This window comes from Vulpes lagopus, chromosome 10 (assembly GCF_018345385.1).
Source record: "Vulpes lagopus strain Blue_001 chromosome 10, ASM1834538v1, whole genome shotgun sequence".
Classification (NCBI taxonomy): domain Eukaryota; kingdom Metazoa; phylum Chordata; class Mammalia; order Carnivora; family Canidae; genus Vulpes; species Vulpes lagopus.
This window is the reverse complement of record NC_054833.1, coordinates 62,784,532-62,810,178: the sequence shown is the minus strand read 5'-3', so window position 1 is coordinate 62,810,178 and position 25,647 is coordinate 62,784,532. Positions and strand designations below refer to the sequence as shown.

The 25,647-nt window shown below is 41.8% G+C and overlaps 1 long non-coding RNA gene and 1 pseudogene across 1 annotated transcript in view; both read right to left on the bottom strand.

Annotated features, from left to right (window-relative positions):
* Positions 1–736: 736 nt before the first annotated feature.
* LOC121500352 overlaps positions 737–25,647 on the bottom strand; it is a 54,369-nt gene continuing 29,458 nt past the window's right edge. The window contains exon 5 of the long non-coding RNA XR_005990366.1: positions 737–830. This is a non-coding gene — a long non-coding RNA (uncharacterized LOC121500352). The remainder of the gene's footprint in view (positions 831–25,647) is intronic.
* On the bottom strand, positions 4,060–4,957 carry LOC121500351 (annotated as a pseudogene).

The following is a 25,647-nucleotide window of genomic DNA, read 5'->3' as shown; positions in this document are numbered from 1 at the left end:
TCCATGGGGGCACTAGTACCACAGAGGACTCTGGGCAGCACGTGCTGGGGCGTCCTCAGACAGGCTGGCTGCTGGCTGCAGAGGGGCCAGGCCTGAGAGCAAGCCACACAGGCTTTGGCAGCCCGGGCTGGCCACCCGGGGCAGAGTTCTGTAGGAATGAGCCCGTGATGAAACCACTATAAATCTCTGTTTAAAAATCCTTGTTAAGTTTTTTGTTTTGTTTTGTTTTGTTTAAATGTTGTTTAAACATCTTCGATTCTGGAAGAGAGGCGAGCCCTGCGTTGCTCAGTTCTGAGGAACTTCTTGACTACAGCTGAGTGTGTCTGATGAAGTATGAGCATCTTGATAAAGAAAACATTAAACAGAAACTAAGTGTTTAATGTAAAAACCTGGCAGCTGTGAGTTCATTTTACTTAATATCTACCTGTCGAGAGACAGAGGTTTTCCCTTTGTTTTGGTTGGAAATTCCTGTCTTCTGATTGGAAAAACACTGTCAGTGAGGTTCATTTTTTTTTCCAGGATACAGATACATCTCCCTAAATGTTATGTGTCCTATTCGTGTGCCTCAGAGAAAATGCACAGACATCTCAGGGAACACGGGAGCGCAATTAAGGGACAATTAATATCTGCTCTAACATTTACCGGTCTAATGGGGAAAAACAAACCCATGGTTAAGAGAGAAAAAAGACAAACCATATACAGGCAGCTTGAAGGATAAAGTCAAAACCAGGGTGAAATCTTCTGATGCCAGCATGACCTTAAAGTTCAAATCAGCCCATGCCAGGAACACTGTCCAGGATGCAGCAGCCAAATGAAGGAGAGGGTGAAGCCTGAGAATAAGAGAAGTGATGTTAGACAGCAGTGAGGACCCGCACTAGGAGGAGTGTAGGAAAGAGACTGGAAACATGTGAGGTTTTTAAGAGAACCGTATGTGCACCCACATATACAGAAATGCCTCCCAGAGGTTTTCGTGTCAAGGCAGACACTACTACTGACGCCACATGGGGTTGGAGGGGCTGGTGCATGCGACAGCAACCAGCCGGGGAGCTGTAGCCACACGGGGCCCTGCCCCTCCTGACAGGTCCCTGTCACCTCTCTCGGGACCCCATATGCCACAGGACACTAAGACACAGTGGGTTTTCACTCCTCTGCTTCTGACTTTCGTAGTAGATCCTTTTTAAGGAAATGAGTTCCAATATCTAGGTGCCTGAGGCCCCATCACCATGCAATAGGGGATTCTCATTCACTGCAGGAAAAATCTCTTGGGGAAAAGAAATGATTGGGAGAACCAAATCTAAAGACGTACCTGCCCCAGAATTATTCTGGTAACATCCTCACCACCGTCCCAGCCATCCAGCTGGTTGAACAGTACAGTTTTACCAAGCGGAACGTAAGGCTGCCTCCACTTGGGGCTTTCTATTTCAGTCTGGGTTGTTGGGTTGGGGGCTCAGGCCATCACCGCTTTGTGCCCAAGTAAGTATCAGTTGTGACAAAAATGTTCACCAGGCACCAGTCTCCTCTTCCTCTGGCCTCCAGCTTGGCCTTAATTCCCTAAAGCTCTCTTGCAATGAATGTGGCCCCCTGGCTGGGTTCTCAGTGCTACAAAGTGAGGGCTGCTCATGTGCCCACATCTGCGACCAAATAATAATAATAATAATAATAATAATAATAGTAGTAGTAATAATAATAATCATTAAGAGATATGCCTCTTCTCTGCTCTCTTTCTCTGCAGCGTGGGCTATGCTGAGATGCCAAGATGGAATGATCCTGGTGCCTCCACCATGTGGAAGGGAGCTTCCCACCAACTAGGAACCACCACCCTGAACGGTCATGGGAGTGACAGATAAACGTCTACTGTGTTTGAACCACTGGACAATTTGGGGTCTGTTGCTTACAGCGGCTGGCGTTTCCCTAACCAATGCAACTCCCCTCGCTCATGGGTCTGGAGAGCCCCACTCTCTGAGCCGCTTGCAGTATTTGTTGCTCCCTGGGCCTCTCACATTACAGCATGTCGTCCACTCCACGGTGTGTCCTAGTGATCTGACCGATGGCCGAGGGTGACTGCCGCACCACCCCTCAGTTACCTGGGCCAGAACAGGACTCCCTATCTCCTGGCTCCACCAACTGACAGCTTTATCCCAAGCCCATTCAAAGGAGTGGAATCTCCCATCTGCTTTATTGGCTGACACCATAAAACGTCCTGACCTCAAATGAATTTTATGTATTTCTACAAACATAACATTTCTTGCCATTGTTTAATTTGAGATGTCTTGGGGATTTATTAATAGTTTCATAAAGATATTTTCTGTTTTATCTGACTGAAGTATTTGCCTAGGATAAAAAATATTCTTTTTTCCATGCATTTTTTATTCTCTATTTGCTCTTGGCATGCAGGAGGCATTAACCCCACGCTTGACTCAAAGCCCAGGTAGGACTCATTCCCAGGAACACAGAGCAAGCAGGTCAGACCCCAGAAGAAAGGAAATGAACACAAAAAAATGATTGTTTTTCATGGGATCATGGTAAAAACGAAAACCAGTTAGAAGCAAGCTGAAAAGAGAGAGCAGAATTGTCTAAGCCTCCCTACCCGAAGCGGACCGACGTCACGGGGGAGCGCTTTAGAAATGCACACTCTCCGGCCTCACCAGAGACCTCCTGACTCAGAATCTGCCTTTTAGCAAAACCCCCATGTGATCTGTGTGTAACGTTCAAGTGTCAGAAGAACTGGTCCAAGAGTCACAAAGATCTGGTGGTATAATTCTGACCTTCAAATCATCTCCTGTCAGGCGTCTTTAATCTGAACAAGAAAAAAAAAAATCAAGACCAACTCTCTACATAGCTTCACTGATTCCACCGAGGCTTAACACTCCTCTGGATGCGCACAACTAATGCGCATCCCCATAGGTAACTTAGATTCTGCATCTGCATGTTGAAATTTTTTCCACTTAAAAATGCAAAGTAACAATACTGGAGGAATCACTGATGCTCTCTGTTGTCCATACGAACCTGAAGGAATGTGGATCTGAGCTGGGGGAGGGAGGACAGGAACTAACATTTGAGGGCAAAAGAAAGGAGGGAAGAGGGGCTCCCGGGTGGGTCAGCCGGTTAAGCATCTGCCTTCCGCTCAGGTCATGATCCTGGGAGTCCTGGGGTCAAGCCCTGCTTCCAGCTTCCAGCCCCCTGCTCAGTGGGGACTCTGCTTCTCCCTCTCCCTCTCCTTGTGTGTGCTCTCTCTCAAATAAATAAAAATCTTAAAAAAAAAAAATACACACACACACACACACACACAACATAATACATTTTTTTTTTAATTTTTATTTATGATAGTCACAGAGAGAGAGAGAGAGGCAGAGACACAGGCAGAGGGAGAAGCAGGCTCCATGCACCGGGAGCCCGATGTGGGATTCGATCCCGGGTCTCCAGGATCGCGCCCTGGGCCAAAGGCAGGCGCCAAACCGCTGCGCCACCCAGGGATCCCCAACATAATACATTTTTAAATGGCTGTATAGTATTCCATCCCGTAGATTTTTTTTCCTATAATTTTTTAATCCGCATCTGAATGCTGGAGTCAACTGGTGTTTTTCTGTTCTAAAAAAATGCTCCATGGATCATACATGTAGATAAATTTCAGCCGACATCTTGGATTGCTCCCTTGAGATAAATCCTTAGAATTCTTTATACTGAAACTTTAAGGCCATGTGAAATTGACCATGTTTTGAGAAATGAAATAGTAATCATATTATTTTTTAGTAATTGCTCCATCACTATAGATAACCTGTAAAGTTTTATGAGATAATCACACACGAAGCTCCTAATCCTAACTGACCTGCTGCTACTTCCTCTTACTTGTACTTATGCAATATATTTTCATTTCTCTTAGTGCATTTTTGTTCGTTCTTTTTATTTTTTTATTTTTATTTTTTAGCATAAATAAGGGTTTTATTGGTCAGTTTGGGCGAGTCACATACTGACATACCCCTAACTCACTGTTCCATACACCCAAGACCCTGGGGTGGCAGGAAAAGCTAAGCCCACTGACAGCGAGCGAAGGGTGGAAAGAATCTGAAGGCCTCTGAGGGTGAACAAGGCTACCGGGACTGGAACCAACATCCTAGAAATAAATCCAGGATGGAATAGGCATCATCCAGGGCTGGAGGTGTTGGTGATTCTGGATCATCTCTAGGACTGCCATCTGCTTCTTGATGGGTTACTGTGGTCTCTGTCCGGCCCTCACTATCCACCACAGTCCGGCGCTCCTCTACTGTCCCATCTGGCTTAGTGATCTTAGTCACTGTGATGCTCTTGAAATAGGATTTGGGCTGGGGCTGCAGAACTGGGTGGAGGCCTTCCTGGGAAACCTGCGAATCAAGATCATTTTCTTCTCTGGCTCTAGAACGGGGGGTCACAGGCCACATATCATCAAACAGACCAAGAGGTCTCTGGGAGCCCCAGTCTGGTGCTGGTTTGGAGGATTCACTTCTTGTATCACTCTCCAAGACCCCCCCCCCAAAGATCCTGGGCTGGTGACTATCTGGATACTTAAGCATTGAGTCCCGAAGTGTCTGTCCCTCCCCTCGTCTCTCACCAAGTGTCTCTGATTCAGGATCAGGTCCTGGAAGTTCAGAAGGGCGGGAAGGCAAGGTCCAAGCCTCCATCTCGCTGAAGATGTTATTAAAGTCACGAATCGGGTCATCAAGTGAAGGTGAAGCCAAAGCCAAATTCCTCCGGGGCCTGGGGACCCTCAGACCTCGAGCTCCCATGGCTTCACGGGGCTGCTTCTTCCTCCTCTTCCTCATCGTCCTCATCTTCATCTCGAGTCATCCCTCCAAGAAAAGGGATCTCTGTGGCTCCGAGATCCAGAAAGGCCGAAAAAGCCCCGAAAGAGATTAAAGAAGCTCATCCCCGTTTTGGGACTCGAACCTGCAGACCCCACCGAGGCCCATTCGCACCTGGCCGCAGCTGCGCTCTGCCGCCGGAAGTTGAGCCGTTATTTTTATTTTGAAATATTCTTGGCTATTTTGTCAACCCCTAAAAATATATTAGATTTCCAAGAATTACATTAAACATAGCAATTAAGGTAGACCAGCAATATCATATCTTCTCATCCAGAAATATGATCTCTCTCAGAGGAGTGAAATCTTTCATGTCACTTAATAACATGTGGTCATATTTTTTGTGTATCCTGGACATTTCTTCCTTAAATTTAATTCTAGATTTTTTTTTTTTTGCTATTGAGAATGAGATGATTTAAGGTTTATTGTTGACCTAAACAAAAGCTACTCATTTTTTGTACAATTATTTTGTAACTGGACACTCTACTGGACCCTTTTCATAAATGAAACTACTTTCCATTATCGGATTGGGTTTCCTGTAAATTACCTACAAAACAATGACAATTCTGACTCCTCCCAATATTTAAGCCTCTTTTCTTTCTTTCTTTCATTCTTATTTTGTCTTTTACTTTTTCACCATACTTATTTATTTTGGTTTAAAAAACAGGATTTACAGATGGGATAGAGTGTTGGTTAATGATATGCTTGTTTTTCAAGTTTCCCTACTGGAATTTTAGTATTATTGGGAATATCGTTTTTAAGCTTTGGAATCACTGCATTCATGTGGACATTTTTTATTCAACAATACTTGAAGGAACTTGTCCAAATAAGATTTTGGTTGAGACCTTTGGCCACATGTAAAATGTCAGAAATGGCCTTAGTCCAGTTATCTCCAATCCCAACTTGAGCTGGTAGAGGTAGAGTCTAATTTTTGAATCTGGACAACCTAGATTTTTTTAAAAAATGTTTTTAACACAAGCATAATATGTTTCAGTTTCTTCCACCTGTAGCTTATCCCCCTTTATCATAATACTGTGAATGCAATCTTTTCTCTCCTTTCTTCTTCTCTGACTGATGTTCCTTCCCATGCTGCTTCTCTACCTATTTTGGTTTTTTTCTTAACTGACCATACATTTCTTACACTGATCAGAGTACTATCTTTCCTGTTTAAAATAGAATCTGGCCACCAATTCCTGTGTATGTGTGTTTAGAGGGTCCCCACATCACCAGGCAATTCTCTGACACCAGCCAGGTGCCCTACAACTCCACTCAGCTCTGACACTGTCCACCCAGAGATAGATCCCACAGGTTACTGGTTCAGTTCTACAAGACTGTTCCCCAACCCCCACTTCAGATGCCAATCACAAGTCTGGGTTATCACCTGTGCTTCTAAACAACTGGCTATAAATTGGAAGTTCCAATGATTTCTCCCAACCCTTCTCCTTGAGTTTGATGAATTTTCAAGAATGGCTAACAGAACTCTGAGAAGTATTTTACTTACTAGCTTACCCATTTAGTATAAAAGGATAAAATTCAGGAACAGCCAGATGGAAGAGATATAGATGGCAGGTGTGGGGGAAAGGGTGTGGATCTTCCATGATGTCTGGGTCTATCACTCTTTGAAACTTCTGCATGTGGACCCAGAAGCTCTTGGAACCCTTCTTTTAGGTTTTCATAGTCTTCATTACATAAACATATTGGTTAGATCACTGGCCATTAGCAATTATTTGACCTCCAGACCCTTTTCCCCTCCCTGGAGGTCAGGAGTCTGGAGCCTGAGAATCCAATCCTTTAATAATGTGGTTGGTTCCTCTGGCAACAACTCCCTTCCTTAGGTGCTTTCCAAAAGATACCTTACTCAAAAATGAACTATTGGGACTTCATCAAGATAAGAAGCTTTTGCACAGCAAAGGATACAGTCAACAAAACTAAAAGACAACCTACAGAATGGGAGAAGATATTTGCAAATGACATATCAGATAAAGGGCTAGTTTCCAAAATCTATAAAGAACTTATTAAACTCAACACCAAAGAAACAAACAATCCAATCATGAAATGGGCAAAAGACATGAAGAGAAATCTCACAGAGGAAGACATGGACATGGCCAACATGCACATGAGAAAATGCTCTGCATCACTTGCCATCAGGGAAATACAAATTAAAACCACAATGATATACCACCTCACACCGGTGAGAATGGGGAAAATTAACAAGGCAGGAAACAACAAATGTTGGAGAGGATGCGGAGAAAAGGGAACCCTCTTACACTGTTGGTGGGAATGTGAACTGGTGCAGCCACTCTGGAAAACTGTGTGGAGGTTCCTCAAAGAGTTAAAAATAGACCTGCCCTACGACCCAGCAATTGCACTGTTGGGGATTTACCCCAAAGATTCAGATGCAATGAAACGTCGGGACACCTGCACCCCGATGTTTCTATCAGCAATGGCCACAATAGCCAAACTGTGGAAGGAGCCTCGGTGTCCATCGAAAGATGAATGGATAAAGAAGATGTGGTTTATGTATACAATGGAATATTACTCAGCAATTAGAAACGACAAATACCCACCATTTGCTTCAACGTGGATGGAACTGGAGGGTATTATGCTGAGTGAAGTAAGTCAACCGGAGAAGGACAAACAGTGTATGTTCTCATTCATTTGGGGAATATGAATAATAGTGAAAGGGAATATAAAGGAAGGGAAAAGAAATGTTGGGAAATATCAGGAAGGGAGACAGAACATAAAGACTCCTAACTCGGGGAAACGAACTAGGGGTGGTGGAAGGGGAGGAGGGCGGGTGTTGGAGGGGAATGGGTGACGGGCACTGAGGTGGACACTTGACGGGATGAGCACTGGGTGTTTTTCTGTATGTTGGTAAATTGAACACCAATAAAAATTAATTAAAAAAAAAAACCAAAAACAAAAGATACCTTACTAACATAACTAAAATAACAAAGGACACCTTAATAGCTCTCAACAATTAGGAAATTCCAATTGTTTAAGGAGCTCTGTGCCAGAAACAGGGACAAGACCAAATACATATATCTTTTATTATAAATCACAGTATCACACTGCTCATAGTTTTTAAATGGAATAAATAGACTGTTTATTATTATTTTTCTTAAATTTATATACACATGTGTATGCACATTTATTTTATCATATATATTGAATACATATTCTCTTTCATTTTTATAAAGCAGGGAAGTCCTATTAGAGAAGTTCAGACACCAAGAGAAGGCAAGAAATCTTGAGCTAGTTAGAAGTTGAAGGAGGGAGCAGGAGGAAGGGGTGAGTCTGTTGTTGTTGTTTCAATAAGACAAGGGGTGACTAGAGCCTGACTTTATGTCATGGTTAAGGAGCCAGGGCAGATGGTGGAAGATACAGGTGAGAGATACAGGTGGTGGAAGATACAGGTGAGAGATGGTGTCCGTTTCCTGTGTGAACTGAGGCAAGTCACATTTCTCTGAGATAGGGGCCCTATCTTATCTTCCAGCACTGTTGTGAGGATCAAATGGCATATTTGACGAGCACTTGCATTTATGAATGATAAAGTGTGACATCATCACTAACTATGGGTCTCACTTGGGTTGGGTAAGACCCTCTTGATGGATCAAACTAAGAATCCAACTATATAAATTATTGCACCCTGGGCGACTTGCCTACACACAGTTCCCAAATTGCAATTCTGTTATTCCCAAATAAACTTATTTTTGCCATTAAAATTTAAAAATTAATTAACACACACTGGATCAAAACACATACTTTGCAGAGTCAAGAGTTTTGCCTGGTCTCCCAAAGCACAGTTCTCACAACCTGACTGAGTGCTAAACTGAGCACAAAATAAAGGTACTGGTAGGAACATCTGACAGTCCTTACCCCAATCTTTTAGCTTAAAAGGGTGTCCTGACTCAGGGACTCAACCTACCCAGATTTGGGGACAAGAATTTACCTCTTGCAAGGATGGAAACATTATGACCATTTTATCTTGCTTTCATTAACATCTCAAGTAACTGCCCACACCCAAAGAAACCACTGTATACAATGTGGCTTCCCCTGAAATCCTGCGTCCAAAGAAAGCAGATGTGAACCATGCCAATTTGAGACTTTCTGATCCACATCACAATAATCACCTGCTATGACCTGCTATCACTGCTCACTGTTGTATGTGGCCAGAAATAGAGAGCAGAGCCACCATGTAACACAACTCCAGAGGCACCATTTATAACACAGTCTAGGTAAAAATGGTGCTCTTTGGAACACAACTGTAATGGCAGGAGCTGCTAACAATCAATGTTCATTTTTTTCCCTTGGCCCACAGCTTGGATACATTTCCAAGCCTTCTGTGAAATTAGGCATGAATTCTAAGAAATGCACTGAGGGTGCAAGTGATGTGCCCACTTTCAGATTTCACTCATACAAACCCCCCTGCACATGCTCCTTCATCTTTTTTCCCTTTCTTCCTGGCTGAAGGATGACAAGTTTCACAAAGACTTTGAAAACTGTGTCTGAAATGAGAAGGATCATTGTCGTCCTGAATCTCTGAATGACTCCACAGACCAGTGTTTCCACTGACTTCTTTGCCTGTCCCTCACTTGTTAAATGAGCAAAAGAAAAGTATCTATTATTGTGTTTGAGACATTATACCTTGGTTTGGTGTAGTCTCTACAGATGAAACAGCGTCTTGAGCCATCAAGCTGAGACAGAAACAATGAGAAGGAGCCAACTGTGCCAAAATTTCTGGGCAGGAGGGGGAGTGGGGAAGCATATCAGGCAGAAGCAGCTGCAGTGAAGATGATCTTGGTGTGCAGTCTCTCCCTGAAATCCACAGGTGTCATTCTAGTTTTATCTACCAATCTCAGAAAGTTCTACTAAAGTGAATCAGCACCTAGGAAAGGTCATTTAGTATATACTGACAAAATTAGGATCCTGAGGCCAGATTCTAGACTACAGTGTGTTACTCACTTAGATAAATTTAACTTTATAAGGCCATTTACTGGACTGCCAACATCTCACTGTGTCCTATATCTAATCTTTAATTGCAATGTTATTGCACTAAAACTGCTAGGGTCAGGAACATAGACGTGTTCCATGCTGCATGGATGCCTGTGAACTCCTCCAGGTCTTGTCTTTTTCTTTTTAAAGGTTTTTAAGGGGCATCTGGGTGGCTTAGTGGTTGAGCACCTGCCTTCGGCTCAGGGCATGACCTCCTGGGATCAAGTCCCCCGTTGGGCTCCCTGTAGGGACCCTTCTTCTCCCTCTGCCTGTGTCTCTGCCTCTCTCTCTCCCTCTGTGTCTCTTATGAATAAATAAATAAAATCTTAAAAAGAAAAGATCTAAAAAAAAATTTTTTTTAATTTACTCATTTGAGAAAGAGTGAGAGAGAGATAGCAAGTGAGTGAGAGATAGCGAGCAAGAGGACCAGTGGGATGGAGGGGAAGAGGGAGAAGGAGAGGGAGAATCAGACTCCCTGCCGAGCATGGAGCCCAATGACAGGGAGCTCAATCCCAGGACCCCAGGATCAGGACCTGAGCTGAAGGCAGATGCTTGACTGACTGAACCACTTAGGTGCCCTCCTCTGGGTCTCCTGAGCACTCCCCAAATGGCACTTGTGGAGTCACATCTCTTTTTTGTTTTCCTCATCCAAATTTTGCTGAGTCACTAGCCCTTATCCAAGCCACTGCAAAACCATGATTGGTCTTATATTTTACACGGTCCAACGATCTCAGAGCCAAGGCTGTTAATCCAAAATGCAAAGCAACAGGAGAGGAGCAATGCACAGACACAAATTTTTCCATGTGGCCGTGATCAGCCTGGTCTACTGCACCAGAGAGTCCATGGCATTCATACAGGCCCAGGCAAAGCCAAGATTTTTGCATATAATCTCCCTGGAGATCTCAGCAGGCTTTCATTTGAAGGAATTCAGAGAGAATTTTCCCAGTTTTCTATTCTATCTCCCTAGCCCCTGCCTCTTTGCAAAGATAAATCTGATGGAAAGCACACCCAGACCACAAGGCTGAACTCCCAGGAATGACAGCACAGAGCCAACCACACTTAAGGCCTCAGGCAAGTTGTTCAAGCCAATGCTCTCTAGAGGCCAGGGTAGTGGGCAGACGGCCAAGTCCAGAGGGTGGCCTCAGCCACAGTTAGGAGCTTCCTATCACACTTTCTCCTCTTTTAAGTTTTTACTGTGAAATATTGGCAGGCACGTACTGACCACTAGCCTTATGGTCTCTTAGGGTCCTGCCATCCAACAAAGCTAAATTCAAATGTTATTTCCTCCATAAAGACTTCTTGAATTCTACTGGTGTGATTGTACGTCTTCCTCACCTGTTACTCTCTGCCTATTATTTAGCTTTACGGCATTTAATATTTTTATATATATCATCAGTGCTTGTTATTTTGTGGACTGGCAGTTTCTCAAGGATAGGAACTATATTCTGTGGCTCTTGGGCCTGATATAATAGGCTTTCAAAAAAAGTTCAATTAGGGGCAACTGGGTGGTTCAGTTGGTTAAGCATCTGCCTTCAGCTCAGGTCATGATCTCAGGGTCCTGGGCTCAAGCCCTGCTCCTTGCTCCTTGGGGAGCGTGCTACTCCCTCTCCCTTTGCCCCTCCCCAGCTCATGTTTTCTCTCTCTTACTCATTAATAAAAATCTTTCCTGAAAGTTCAATTAAATTATTTAAAAATTTGGCCCTAGAGAACTATTTAATCCATTAAAAGATAACATTTCATAACCAATTTGAATACCAATACAAAATCACTTCCTAAATACTAGGCAAAATCTCTTATAATTTGGATATTTTTGTTCTAAATATTTTGCTTTTGTATACAACGCTGCAAAGAACAGCCATGTAGTTTTATCTTTGTTAATAACAACCTTAATGATTTCTATAATTGAAATATCTGGATTAAAGGATATTCAAAATACTCAGGCTTTAAATTTATATTGCCTAATTGCCCCCAGGAAAGTTCTAGAAATATACAATACCATTAAGAATTACTAAGAAAATATGTTTTTTGGTAATGACACAGAGTTATTTGCTCAAGACTTTGTCAATTACAAATGCAAGAAGAGAGTATATTACGGTTTCATTCGCACATCTTGAATAAAAATGAAGTTAAATTGGGGTGCCTGGCTGGCTCGGCAGTTGAGCATCTGCCTTTGGCTCAGGGTGTGATCGCAGGGCACAGGGATAGAGTCCCACATTGGCCTTCCTGCCTGGGGCCTGTTTCTCCCTCTGCCTGTGTCTCTGCCTCTCTCTCTGTGTCTCTTCATGAATAAATAAATAAAATATTTTTTTAAAAATGAAGTTAAATTTTTTTTCTTGTGTGCTAGTGGTACTTTATCAGTTTTTTTGTGAGTTGTCTGACTGTGTCCTTTGCCTGTTATCTCCACTGGCATATGATGGGGAGAAAGGCTATCTGAGGAGGTTACTATGAGAATCTAAAGACCTTCAATTTATCTAGATATTGTGCTTTCATTGTATCCTAAAATGTCCAGCTATAAAGAAGGGAGATCTATCAGTTACAATTCTTTTGGTGGCAAAAGTGAGAAATCTAATTCAAACTAGTCAAAACAAAAAGAACAAAAAAAATAATAATAATTTACTGTTTTCTGTGATTTAAAAGAAATATATACCAGGTCATTCGCATGACAAAAATATATTTCTCAGATATATCTGGTCTTCATCCATAGTTCCTGAAAGCATTTCAAAGGTGAAGTGGGTGTCTTGTGAATAATGAAGCTTTCTGGACCCCACCTATGAGTAGGAGTTGGTTGCCAGGAATACCAACCACCCTCAACCTCTGGTTAAATCACTTAATGGCCAATGACTTAGTCAATCAGGACTATGTAATAAAGCCTCCATAAAAGCCAAAAAGGAAAGATTTTTTGTCCTTTTGTGGCAGCATTTCCACATGTGAGGAGCCACAATACTTCTCTAGGTGCCACCAAGCCAGTCAGGCCCCAAGCTCCAGGAAGACAGAAACACCTTTGTTCTGGACTTCACCCTACGTATCTTTTCATCTGGCTATTGATTCCTATCATTTAATAACCTGGTAAATGTATGTAATTGTTTCCCTGAGTTCTATGAGCCATTCTGGCAAATTAATCGCACCTAAGGAGGAGGTCATTGGGAACCCCATTATTTAGCCAGAAGCACAGGTAACACCCCATGGCTTGTGAATGACATGGGTGGGGGGCCATCTTGTAGGACTAAACCCTGAACTTGTAAAACCTCATGGTGTCTCCAGGTAGGTAGTATTAGAACTGAGTTGAATTGAACTAAATTCTTAGACATCCTGCTGGTGCCCAAGAAGGACTTGGCATTGAGGGAGGGGATGAACAGCCCCTTCCATACTGAAATTGGGTCTAGAACACTAAGAGTCTTATAATAAAAATGTCCTGGAACTCTCCTAGCTTTGGGTGTGGGTTGATCAAGAGTCTCAAGCAATGCTCTAAGACCCAGTGTCTCTCTCCCCCTTGGCTCTACCTTCTGCAGATCCTACATGAGGAGAGTCTTGATAGCCTCCATTCCAAGAGCTTGTGACTCTCTCCCAACAGGCCCAGCACCTTTCTCACTGCATCTCATTGTCTCTGGTTGATTGGTACCCATCCCTAGACCAACCATTGCAGCCAGGGGGCTGAGATTCTGTGTCATTATGTTTGAATGTAATGTCCACCTCTAGAGCCAAAATGGAGTCAACTCCACTGCAACAGCACATTGGTCTGAGAGTTGTCCAAACAAAAGTACACTGAATGAGTGCTGGGGCATCAAAACCCAATGAATGTCTATCATAGAGGCTGTGACAAAGTGAGCTGTACAGGCTCAAGATCAGGGATTAGTAAAGAAGGAATAAAATAACAGTAACAAGGGAAAGAGATTCAGTGCACCCAGAAGAAGAGCATTGTACTTTGGCTAACCATGGTAAGAAAGAATGTCAATCCAGAGTGGGTGTCTGACTTAGGGAACAAGGTAAGACTAGGGGAGGATGGTAAACATTACTATGAGAAGAAACAGCAGGCTCAGTGGGCTTCAACAGGGAGGGCGGGCGAGGGGAGAGGAAGAGGTTGTGGTGATAAGAAAAGGCATGCTGAGTGCTACATTTTTATCAGGGAAGCACTTTGAGTAATGGTACAATTGAAAGTATGGCTTCCAGAGAGGACACAGAAAGTGGGAAACGAAGAAGCTGAGGAATGGCTAGCCCAGAGACCTGGAACGATAACCAATGTATTCTTAGAAGTTACCAAGAAAGCACAGAAGAAGGTGAAGGCCAGGGCATGAACTCATTAAGGAAAGTGATTCTGACTTCAGAGGACCATCACCACCAAGGATACTAGAAGAGTCATTTGAACAGATGAGGGACTTCCAAAGAGGCCAGAACTTTGATGAGCTTTGGTTTAGCATTGTTTTTAAAATGTCAGGAGCCAAAATTTTTTTAAAATTTTTTTTAAATTTATTTATGATAGTCACACAGAGAGAGAGAGAGAGAGGCAGAGACATAGGCAGAGGGAGAAGCAGGCTCCATGCACCAGGAGCCTGACGTGAGATTCGATCCCGGGTCTCCAGGATCGCGCCCTGGGCCAAAGGCAGGCGCTAAACCATTGTGCCACCCAGGGATCCCGAGGAGCCAAATTTAAGAAGACAGTTTTCTTCTACCCCAAGAAGGGAACAAATTGAATGGGATAGAAGAATGAAATGGGATAAGTAGCAGAAATTTATAGGGAAAAAAAATGAAGTCAATCACAAATTGTAAATAAAGTTAATATAATAAGCTTCTATAAATACATTCTTGCTCTCCCTTTTTTCTCTCTTATTTAAAAAGATAGAATTTTATACAGTAACAATCATAATGATGTACTGTTCGGCTGGTAACATGCACACAATAGGTAGAACAATAACACTAAAAAGAAAGAGGAGAAAATAGAGTTGTATGGCAGTAAAGTTTCTCTATCTTATTGAAATTCAGTGTCAATCTGAAGTCAATTCTGGTAAGATGTATATTGTGAGCCCCAGAGCAATCATTAAATAACTCACAATACATAGTTTAAAAAGCATAAAAGGAATTCAAGTGTTACACTAGAAAATAGGAACTCTGAGAGAGCCAGTGTCCCTATCCTACTATCAAACAAAACAGACTTCAAAACAAACAACAAAAATGTTACCAGAGATAAAAGAGAATATTTTATAATGATGAGAGGGTTAATCCATCAAGAGGACACAATTAGAAGCACATATGCACCTCACAACTGAACCCCCCAAAATACAAGAAGCAAAAACTGACAGAATTATGGGGATAAATGCACAACTCAACAATAATAGCTGGAGACTCCAGAGCCTCCCTTGGAGGGTAACAGTAACAGATGGAACAACTAGACAAAAGATCAACAACGGCATTGACAAACTCAACACTATAAAACATCTAGACCTAAAAGAGACCTATAGGTGACTCCACTCATCAGTAGTGATATATGTAACATTCTCAAGAGCCCATGGAACATTCTCCAGGACATACCATAATGATAACCCATAAAACAAACCTCCACAAATTTAATAGGATTAACATCGATCAAGTATGTTCTTTGCCCATAGGGGAATAGGATTCAAATGGAACTCCACTCAATTCAGGGTTTCTGTAAGGAAGATTGTATGGGGAGTGGTATATGTCACAGAAAAAAGCAATTCAGTTAAGGCTAGCGGAGGGAAGGAACAAAGTGGAAAAAGGACAGCATATGACTAGCAGGGTCTCCCAAGCTGTGACCCACGTGTGGGCTTCAAGAATATTAATCTGCTAACATTGCATACAGACCTACAGAGGATCCACAATTTTATGAGATTTTTCAGAAGGTTACCCATTACCCAAAAAAGGTTAAAAATCTCCAATGTGCTTCCACAGGTCATGATAAAAGCAGAGAACAGAAGGGCCCCTTGAGAGGGAGGGGAATGGAATACTAGGCTGGATAAGGAATCAGAGTCGAGATGGGGAGCAGAGGGAGTCTGTGCTGAATGGTGGGGTATAAATCACAGGACTGGAGGCAGTAGGGAAGGGAGGCTGCGGCACAGGAAGATTTTGGAGTAAAAAAAAAATCCTGACACCAGTAAATTGTATGACCACTGAACAAAAGATTCAGATGAGCCTTTTTCTGGATGTTTTGGAAAACACTGTTGCCTACAGTGCCCAGAGCCCATCACTCAGTATCGTCAGTTGGTCGTCAGCCCCCAGTTGAGAGGCACCGCCCACAACCCAGCTATTATCTAAAATGTCCTTTTTTATCTTGACATATAGAAGGTGAAGAAAGGTTTAGAATATTTATAAAATGTCAGTAGTAATATCTGAAGTGCACAAATGAGGACATGGAAATTATTTCCAGCCCTTTCATCTTTGAGCCAAATTTATTTTTTAAACATTCAAATATATAAAACTTGGAAGTCAGTTAACGTCTTGGAGTCATGAAATCTGTAGGACTGTTCAGGCCCTCCATGTAAACATGTGTCCAACAAATCACATAGCCCAATTTTCCAACCCTTCGATCCAAGAAAAGGCTTATGGCAGCTTGCGGCCAGTGGTTCTCTGGAGGGTGCTGGGCTTTGGGGAGAGAGGCATTGCCAAGGCATCTCCCAAAACTATGTTATGACATTTTAATGTTAGGCATGATGTTCTAGATCTAGAGAAGCTCTTCTTTGGCCTTATAGTTTCTACCTTTGCAAACAGGCAGGGCCAGCTACTTAATTTGCAAGACCCACTGCAAAATGAAAATGCAGCACCTCTGTGCAACAATTACTAAGAATTTCGAGATGCAGGCAGCAGAGCATGAAATCAAGTATGGAGCCTATATGACTGCCTAGATCATATGCCCACCAAAGCTGGCCCTGTGTAAAGGACAGGAAGGCAGTTCCACAACCTCTACATTAGATTCTCTTACATTTTTACTTATATCTTTTGTGATTTCATTTTGCATTAAGACTTTCATCAGTGTAGAATTGGTTTGGTATGTGGTTTGAGGTATAGATGATAGTTGATCATTGAACAATATGGGGTCAGGGCCACCACAACCATTGGAACATTGGTCAGAATGGTCAAACATTTGACCACATGGTCAAAAAACCATGTATAACTTTTGACTCCTCAAAACCTTACCTACTACTAGCTTACTGTTGACTGGAAGCCTGACTGACAACATAAAATCAATCAACGAACATATATTCTGTAGGTTATACTTATTATATACTACATTCTTACCATAAAATAAGTTTAAGAAAGTCAAAGGAAGAGAAAATACATTTACAGTACTATACTTACCTAAAACAAAATCCACGTGTAAGTAGACGCACACAGTTCAAACCTGTGTCGTTCCAGGGTCAACTGTACTTTGCCTTTTCTGAAGCATCTAGACAAGCGTCCTGACCTCTCTTCCTACAGATTTACTATATTCTAAATTTTGGTTTCACTATTCTTTTCCTCTGGTCTGTCCATTCTTTTTACCAGTTCCACTCTTGTTTTATCATATCCCCATAAATCATTTTAAAGTTTGGCAATGTATGGGGTGCCTGGGTGGCTTAGTCAGTTAAGTATCTGCCTTCAGCCCAGGTCATGATCCCAGGGTCCTGGGATGGAGCCCTGCAGTGGGCTCCCTGCTCAGTGGAGAGTCTGCTTCTCCCTCTCCTTGTGTCCTTCCCCTCTGTTTGTGCTCTCTCTCTCTCTCTCTCTCTCTCTCTCAAATAAATAAATAAATAAATAAATCCTTTTTAAAAAATTAAGTAAAAATAAAAAAAAAATTAAGTAAAAATAAATAGATAAATAAAAATAAATAAAGTTTGGCAATATATGTATGGCCCTGTCATTCACTGGCTCCTGAATTATCTGGTCTTTCACTTGTCCCTGACAAACTTCAAAATCACTTTGTCGGGATGCCTGGGTGGCTCAGTGGCTGAGCATCTGCCTTTGGCTTGGGGTGTGATCCCGGAGTCCTGGGATGGAGTCCCACTTCGGGCTTCCTGCATGGAGCCTGCTTCTCCCTCTGCTTGTGTCTCTGCCTCTCTCTGTGTCTCCCATGAATACATAAATAAAATATTTTTAAAGAATCACTGTCAGGTTAAAAAAGAAAAGTCCTTCCTGTTTTAACAGGAATTGCATTAACTTTACCAATTAACCTAAGAATCATCATCATCTTTACAACTGCCTCAAGTTCATGTGTTTTCAAAGAATAGCAACTCTTTCAAACAGCTTCCAGCAATAGTCTATTAGCCTAAGTATAAAAATAGAAATAAAGAGATAAAAAATTTCTCAGGAACCCAGACAGCTCATTAAGGGCAGACCTCTGGGAGAGTGAAAGACTATCTGAGCATTGGAAGGGGCTTCTAGACCCAGAGAGATTTAGTGATTTGTTATACATCCTTTCTGTCCTGTCATCAAGGTGGCTCCCTTCCTATGGAATTCTCCTCCTACCACACCTGAGGCTATACACCAACTGCCTCATCATGTACTCTCAATTCGCTTTGGTTTCCACTCACTCATGGCTCTGATTCCCCAATTTCTGCTCAGTTTCTGCTTCTGCTTACTCACGACTACTTACTGGCCTTTGCTACTCTGTGGCTCAGAATCTAATGACATCGTTTCATACCACTACTTTTTTTAAGGGCAGCCTTCTATTTATGGCAAGTGACACTCGTCTTCCATTATGGCAGTGAATTTCAGTTTCCTTTGAAATCCACACATTTAAGTTGAAAAAAATGATGGATCTCGTGAAAAGACTTTTTTTTAAAAGAAACTGTGCAAGGCAGATATCCTTATTATCACTCTAGAGCCGAGAAAATAAACAAGGATAATGCAGTAACCATAACAGCTGGCAATTTGCTGGCAAGTCTGTCATGCCTCACAACTGTAATCTTTCCCACATACTCTACTACTCTAGAGAAATCTTGAGTATTTCTCCAGAAATACCAAGTTGTGGTTTTTGACATTGTGATGATGAGCAGGACATGTAATGCTGCTTAATATTGTGACGTACCAGGGCTGCCACCAGCACTGTGACTGGTGGTCCTTCCTCCTTCTCTTCACGCTGCTCTGCATAACCCCCAGGGATCAAGGGGTGGAGAAGGAACAAAGAAGTGGTCAGCTCGATTCTGCAATCCTGATTGTTCTGAGGGGAGACAGCCATCCAAATTTATATGGAGTGTTTTCTGCACTCCATATAAATTTTTCTCTAGAATGTTGCACGTATCTTGATGAAGGCATCGGCAAGCCAAAGCATGAGTATCACACAGACATAGGAAAAAGAAAAAAAGAGAAAGAAAGAAAGAAAGAAAGAAAGAAGAAAGAAAGAAAGAGAGAGAGAGAGAAAGAAAGAAAGAAAGAAAGAAAGAAAGAAAGAAGAAAGAAAGAAAGAAAGAAAGAAAGAAAGAAAGAAAGAAAGAAAGAAAGAAAGAAAGAAAGATTGATTTACACAAAGTAAAAAAACAATAAATGACTAAAGTCTGGAAATCACTGGCTGGTCTAGAAGAAATCCATGCAAGAAAAATTACAAAATGTTGAGACCCTTCCCTGACATACCATCAATAAGCTACACAATTCCACACAAATAATGTAAGCTTTGCTGTGGCCTTTTCTCCTCACTGTCTGTCAAACTTGGACTGATTAGACTGCCTGTTCCACCTCCTGATGAGGATTTGATCAGAGGGAAATGACTGATAGCACTTCAGAAAGCCCAGCAGACAAGTGAAGACCAGAAGGCTGGGATGGGGTATGTTGGCAGCAGCAAGAGAACAGTCCTTCTGCTCCACATCAAAGGTACTCATAAGGATGTATCTTGCAACTGGTCTGCTGGATTTCTGCACTCCATATATAGGAAAATTGTCCTCAGCAGAATATTTTTTATAAGAACAATGCAGAGCCATAGGACATCCTTTACAAATTACTAGACTAATACAAAATTAAGTGATGTAATTCTCCCCAGGAAATAAATGAGGGAGAAAGTCAAGATGGAAATGCACAGTCAGCACTGCACTGGGCTAGATACAGTATATCCAAAAGGTCGGCCAGGGAACCTTTGCCCTCAAGGAAGTTCTAACTCAGTGAAGAAGAGAAAGTACGAATTTAGACTCTACTGTAAGAAAAAAATGTGATGTGATATGGTAAAGGAACAGGTTAAGTGTGGCTGGAAGAGAAAGACAGTGTCTCTGGGTGAAGCAGGTGCCATGTAAGCTATGTTGCAAAGGTTGATGGAGGGAAAAGCACTTCTGAGAACAGAGATACTGGCAGCTAATATGCAGAAACAAGGAATCCCTGAGTATGTGTGGCAAAGAAGGAACGTTCAGCATCACAGTAGCATAGAGTGCTAGAGCTTCAAAAGAGGGCTGGATCCTGACTATAAAGACTTCAGACATGGGCTGTAAAGACACTGATCATTCAGATGATGGTGTCCAATTAGAGTGATATCATGATCAAAGATCTGCTTCAGAGAGACTGCTAATCACATGTGGGATGAATGACAGAGTGAAGGCCTAAGTGTTAATACCAGTGTCAATAAGATGGTTTACAAGGTGATAGTCATGATAATGATAACTAGGTTGAGTGCAAAAGCAGTGGTAAGCAGCAAAAGGAAGATGAAAAAAGAAATTCAGGATCTTGGGGTCTCTTTTACTCTTCAAATTTGTTCTTCACAACTTTTGGAATAGATACTCTCCTTCCTGAGTCTTGGATTAAGAAAAAAGCAACTGTATCATAAAAAGGGTTAAAATCTTGCAAAAAAAAAAAAAAATCACACAACTACTCAGTGGTAGGAGATAAAAAGAAATTAGAAACTAGGTTCCACAGACTATAACTTACCCCTTATCATTTGTCATCTCCCTTCCCCCAAATCAACCGAAACGTCATCAAAGAAGCCACAGTTTTATGTTGTTTATCCCAGAGAAAGTGTATTTGCATCCCCAGCATTGGCATCTACATTATCAGAACCATAAGGCCAAACCTCTCTGGAACAATATTCATTATCCAAATCCCCTTGTTCACTAATGTGGTGATGTGATTCGCATAACAGCAATTGGTTCTACCCAAGTATACCAGCCACCACCCTGCAACCTCCCAAAGGGCACCTGGCTTTGATTATTTGGGGACAAAAATAATCTCAGCTTGAAGAGAGTTCCCAATCACAACTTTCTAAATAACAGACACCAAAATATCCAATACTCTAAATAGATGGTATCCCCCCTTCTTTTTCTCCAAGAGGCAATGGACAAACGTCATGGTGCACCATGGTGCCAAGAACGCGTTATGCTTCCCAGATGCAGACTGACATACTACGCAAACTATTTATGAAATTTCTTTGGAAGAGTCGAGGAAAATAACAGCCTTGCCCCCACGCCCACCATCACCACCAGAGTTAACTGGAGTAGCTCTGCTCAGAGTGACAGGGAGAGCAGACTTGAGTGCTAGGGTGTGGTTTGGTGCAAGGGGACTTGTTGTCTGTCATTAGCTGTGATTTTTCTTCCCCACACTCCAAAATCTCCTTTCTTCCCATGTATCTTAAGTGATTATGCTATTGTTGCCAAATTGGATACAAGATTCCCTCTGACCTCCTCCCCCTCCCAGTAGCCACAAGGAGATATTACTCAGTGCAGGACCTAAGGGAACTACATATGGGGTCTTACCTCCCCCAGCCTCCCAACACACACAGGTAAACATACACACACATACACAACACACACTGTGCCAGTGATAGACATTTAATAACTCATAGATGTTGTGGCCTCAGGAGAAAGAAGAAATTTAATCAAATAGTATTTCATAAGAGACTTATTGATTCCATAAGTAACTGATCACTCGCTCCCTCACCACCAGCCTGACTCTCTGTAACCTCTTACGGCTGCTCTCAAGTAAGGGAGTGGGGATGAGGTTATGATTTGGTATGATCTGCCCTTGGAAGCATCCTCCAAGGAAAGGTTTGTATGGACTCTGGGTATCTCAGGATCATCCTACCCCCACTTGCCAGTCACCCCTGGGAAACCAAACTGTCAGGTGAATGAAAGATAAGAGAGGAATCTAGGGTCAAGCAAAGGGATTTCCCAGGAGGAACTACTGCCAATGCTGTCCCCTTTCCATCACCTATACTGGACTTCTAAGGGAAGGGAGGCGATCTGAGCATTCTGTTTGGCTGGTTGCTTAGTTCCTATAGAAACTTTCCTGCCAAGGGCTTAAAATTAGTACCAAAAAAAGACCCCTACACAAACAAGAAACATTTCTTAATATGACAACAGTGACAATGAATATAAGGAATGGAAAGAAGAGAAATTTATCATCTCATCTGGGGCAGTCTTGTTCAACACTCCCTCTCTCCCACTGCCAGCATCATCACCAAACCTACGCTTTATTCTTTAAGAAGTGTGTGAGGTTCCTTTGAAGTAGTAAGAAAGTCAAGGGTAGATGGAGGTCAGATTCATTTCAGAAATGCTGTGTTATTTCACCCTTTCATATCTTGGAGAATCACAATACATATTTTAAACACACAAACTTATCTGAGAAGTGATCCAGTAAATAAACCTGGCTGTTTAACTCTGCTGTCTAAGCCAGGAGCCCTCCCTGCCCTGGCATCCCACACTCCATATCCTTGACATGTAACACATGAATCATGTCAACCATAAAAGTAGAGTCTATGAAATACTTAAGGAAACAATGCTCTAATAATTTTAAAATAATTAAAGTTAATCCCTAATTGGGGAACTAAATCCTAATCCTCATTCTACACAAAAACAGCAAGCCCCCTTTTGTCACCACAAATGGTGGTGACGCACCATCTGATGCACACACTGCCACCAGAAATGCTCTTGTCTTTAACTTCTAACCTAACCAATTAATAATTATGATCCTATACAAAGAGAATCCATTTTTATGGACAAAGACATGTAAAGAATGTGGAATCTGATATTTTCACACAAAGAAACCCAAACTCAGAATTGAGCCTAAATAGGACATGACAGAGTCACTTTCAGAAACACATTCTCTCTTCCCACAGTTCTACATAAACCTTTGTGACACATCTTTTTCCGCTAGCCTGTTATTTCCTACCTCATGCAGTATTGTGAAAGTGGCCACTTATCTCCACTAACAGAACCCACAAGACCCACAACGATAACATAAAATTTTTAAACTACAGAGAAATTTGGTAAATATTAATAATTCTTTTCTTGTCATGGAAGATTGAAAACCACATCCCTTAAAGACTCCAGGTTAGGAGAATTTTCCAGCAGGAGTGTCTTTAAAATTATTTCTGTGACTCCCCTAAAAGATGGCCAATGAACTGCACAAGACAGGGAAATAAGTGTACTCTTATCTATCATATGTAACCTCCAGGAGTTTCTAGGACAAGGAAATGGGACTAAGTACACAAAGCTCATGATTCTAAGAGACTAAAATGTCCACAAAAAGGGGTCTGATAACTCAAGGATGAAAGCTTCTAGAAAGATTCCTTCTCCTGACTATGACAAGTTACCTTATATCTGCCACTAATAACAACTAGAAATGCTAAGTTTGGGGTGGATGGGGAGGAGGGAGAAGTAATCTGTCAGCAGGATTCCAAGAGCTACCAAAGGGATGAGCCAAGATCACAAGGAGAAAAAAAAGACTCAATATATTTGATACTTTATAAGCATCATTGAGATGAAAAGCTAAGCAGTTAATTGGTTGAGGGGAAAGGGTGAAGATCTTATATAATTTTTCAAATGCAATGTCTACCAAACGGTCAAAAAAATCACATATGTGAGGACACAGGATTCAAAGACTAAAAAGAGGGGAAAAGGATAATAGAAACAGATTCACATCACACAGAAGAATCATCAGCTATGGCTTCTAAAATAACTAACATTAATATAGCCAGTAAAACATGAAAGCTGATGAACTTCAGTAGAAAACTGAAATCTGTGCGAAAGCAATCAAATGTAAATTCTAGAATTATAAAAGTCATTCCTGAAATTAATAACTCAATGTGGGTTTAACAGCAGGCTAAGCACAGCTGAAGAAAAAACACAGCTGTGCTCCCATCCTGACACAAGACAAGACCACAGAAAGTACAGAGAAGAGTATGAGACGTGTGGGTCATGAAGAAAGGTCACGTGTAACTGAAATCCCAGGAAGAAAAAGGAAATAAAATGGACCTGCAATGTTATTTAGAAAGTGAATAAAAGAAAAATTTTGAAAACTGGAGACAACAAGCCACAATTTCAAGAAACGTTATCATATCCAACTAAATTACAACAAAGAAAGTCATTCCTTGACTTGTCTTGGCAGAGCTGCTAAAAACCAACAAGAGACGGAAAAGATAATCTTTCCTGAACATAATCTTTCCTGAACAGGATGAATAAGATTGACAGATGATTTTTGAACAGAAAAGAAAGAAGTCAGAAGACAACAGATGGCTGTGTCACAGATGACCTTGTACCAGCCACCAATCCCACAGAAACAAAGTACTGTGTTCCAATTACCAACCCCAGCGAAGCCTCTCAACACTTGGTATCAGAGTCTCTGAGGAACACAATGCTGCCAAGCCCTGGAGGGAGCAGTACTTTGCTGACACAGAGTAGAAACGATAAGATCGGATTCAAAAGCAGTTATCAGTGCCCGATGGCCAGCAGGTTTCTTCCGACAGGTGACACGGGACACTGCTTCCACATGCTGCCCTCGTGCCACAGTGGAGAGAGCTCTGTCCCTCCCTAAGGAGGAGAGATGTACACTGGAGTTGGTGGGGTGCCATATGATACATGTGCCTTAAGCAGAGTGAAGGGGCACCCCTTGAGAATAAAATGGAGAAAATACAGCCCCACATAAGGCAAGAAGCCCAGCACAGGCTGCGTGGGCTCTTTATCTCTTGGAAAGGAAGGATTCCAAGCCGCAGGCCTACCCTAACACAGCTCGACAGCAGGGATGGCAACGTGAGAACACAGGACTGGCTTTCCCAACAAATATCATCCTTTAAGTGCTGAAGGAAAATAACTGCCAACCCAAAAGATTACCCTGTGAAAATATTCTTACCCCCAAACACCAAAGATGAGATGAAGAATATTACAATCATCTGTCACCAATGGGACTGTTTTAAAAGAAATACTGAAGGAAGTTCTTCAGGACAAAAGGCAACTAATCCCAGAAAGCAGGTAGGAATGAAGACCAACAGAAAGAGTATGTATATACATATATCTGGGTAAATCTAAATTAATATCTGCTGTATGATACAACAGTAACAAATCCTTCTGGAGTTTTATTTTTTATTTTTTTTTAATTTTTTTATTTATTTATGATAGTCATACAGAAAGAGAGAGAGAGAGAGACAGAGAGGCAGAGACACAGGCAGAGGGAGAAGCAGGCTCCATGCACCGGGAGCCCGATGTGGGATTCGATCCCGGGGCTCCAGGATCGCGCCCTGGGCCAAAAGCAGGCGCCAAACCGCTGCGCCACCCAGGGATCCCCTTCTGGAGTTTTAAATCTGTGTAAATTACAATACATGAAAACAACATAAGAGGGGGGAGGAATCTTGTGAAGAAAGCAGTGAAAGAATCTATTTTTTAATACACTTATACATCAAGGAAGTATGCTTTTGTCACTAAGTGTAAACAAAGAATGAGTAAATATGTATAATAATTATTATACATAATATATAATTAATAATTGATAAAGGAGAAAAATGGAATAAAAATGCTGATATGACCACAAATAGAAAACAAAGGAAAAATAACAAATCCACAATCAATGGGACATTTAAATACACCTCCTTCGGTAACTGATTAAACAGATTTAAGAAGTTAAAATACAGGAAATTTGAACAAGCTTA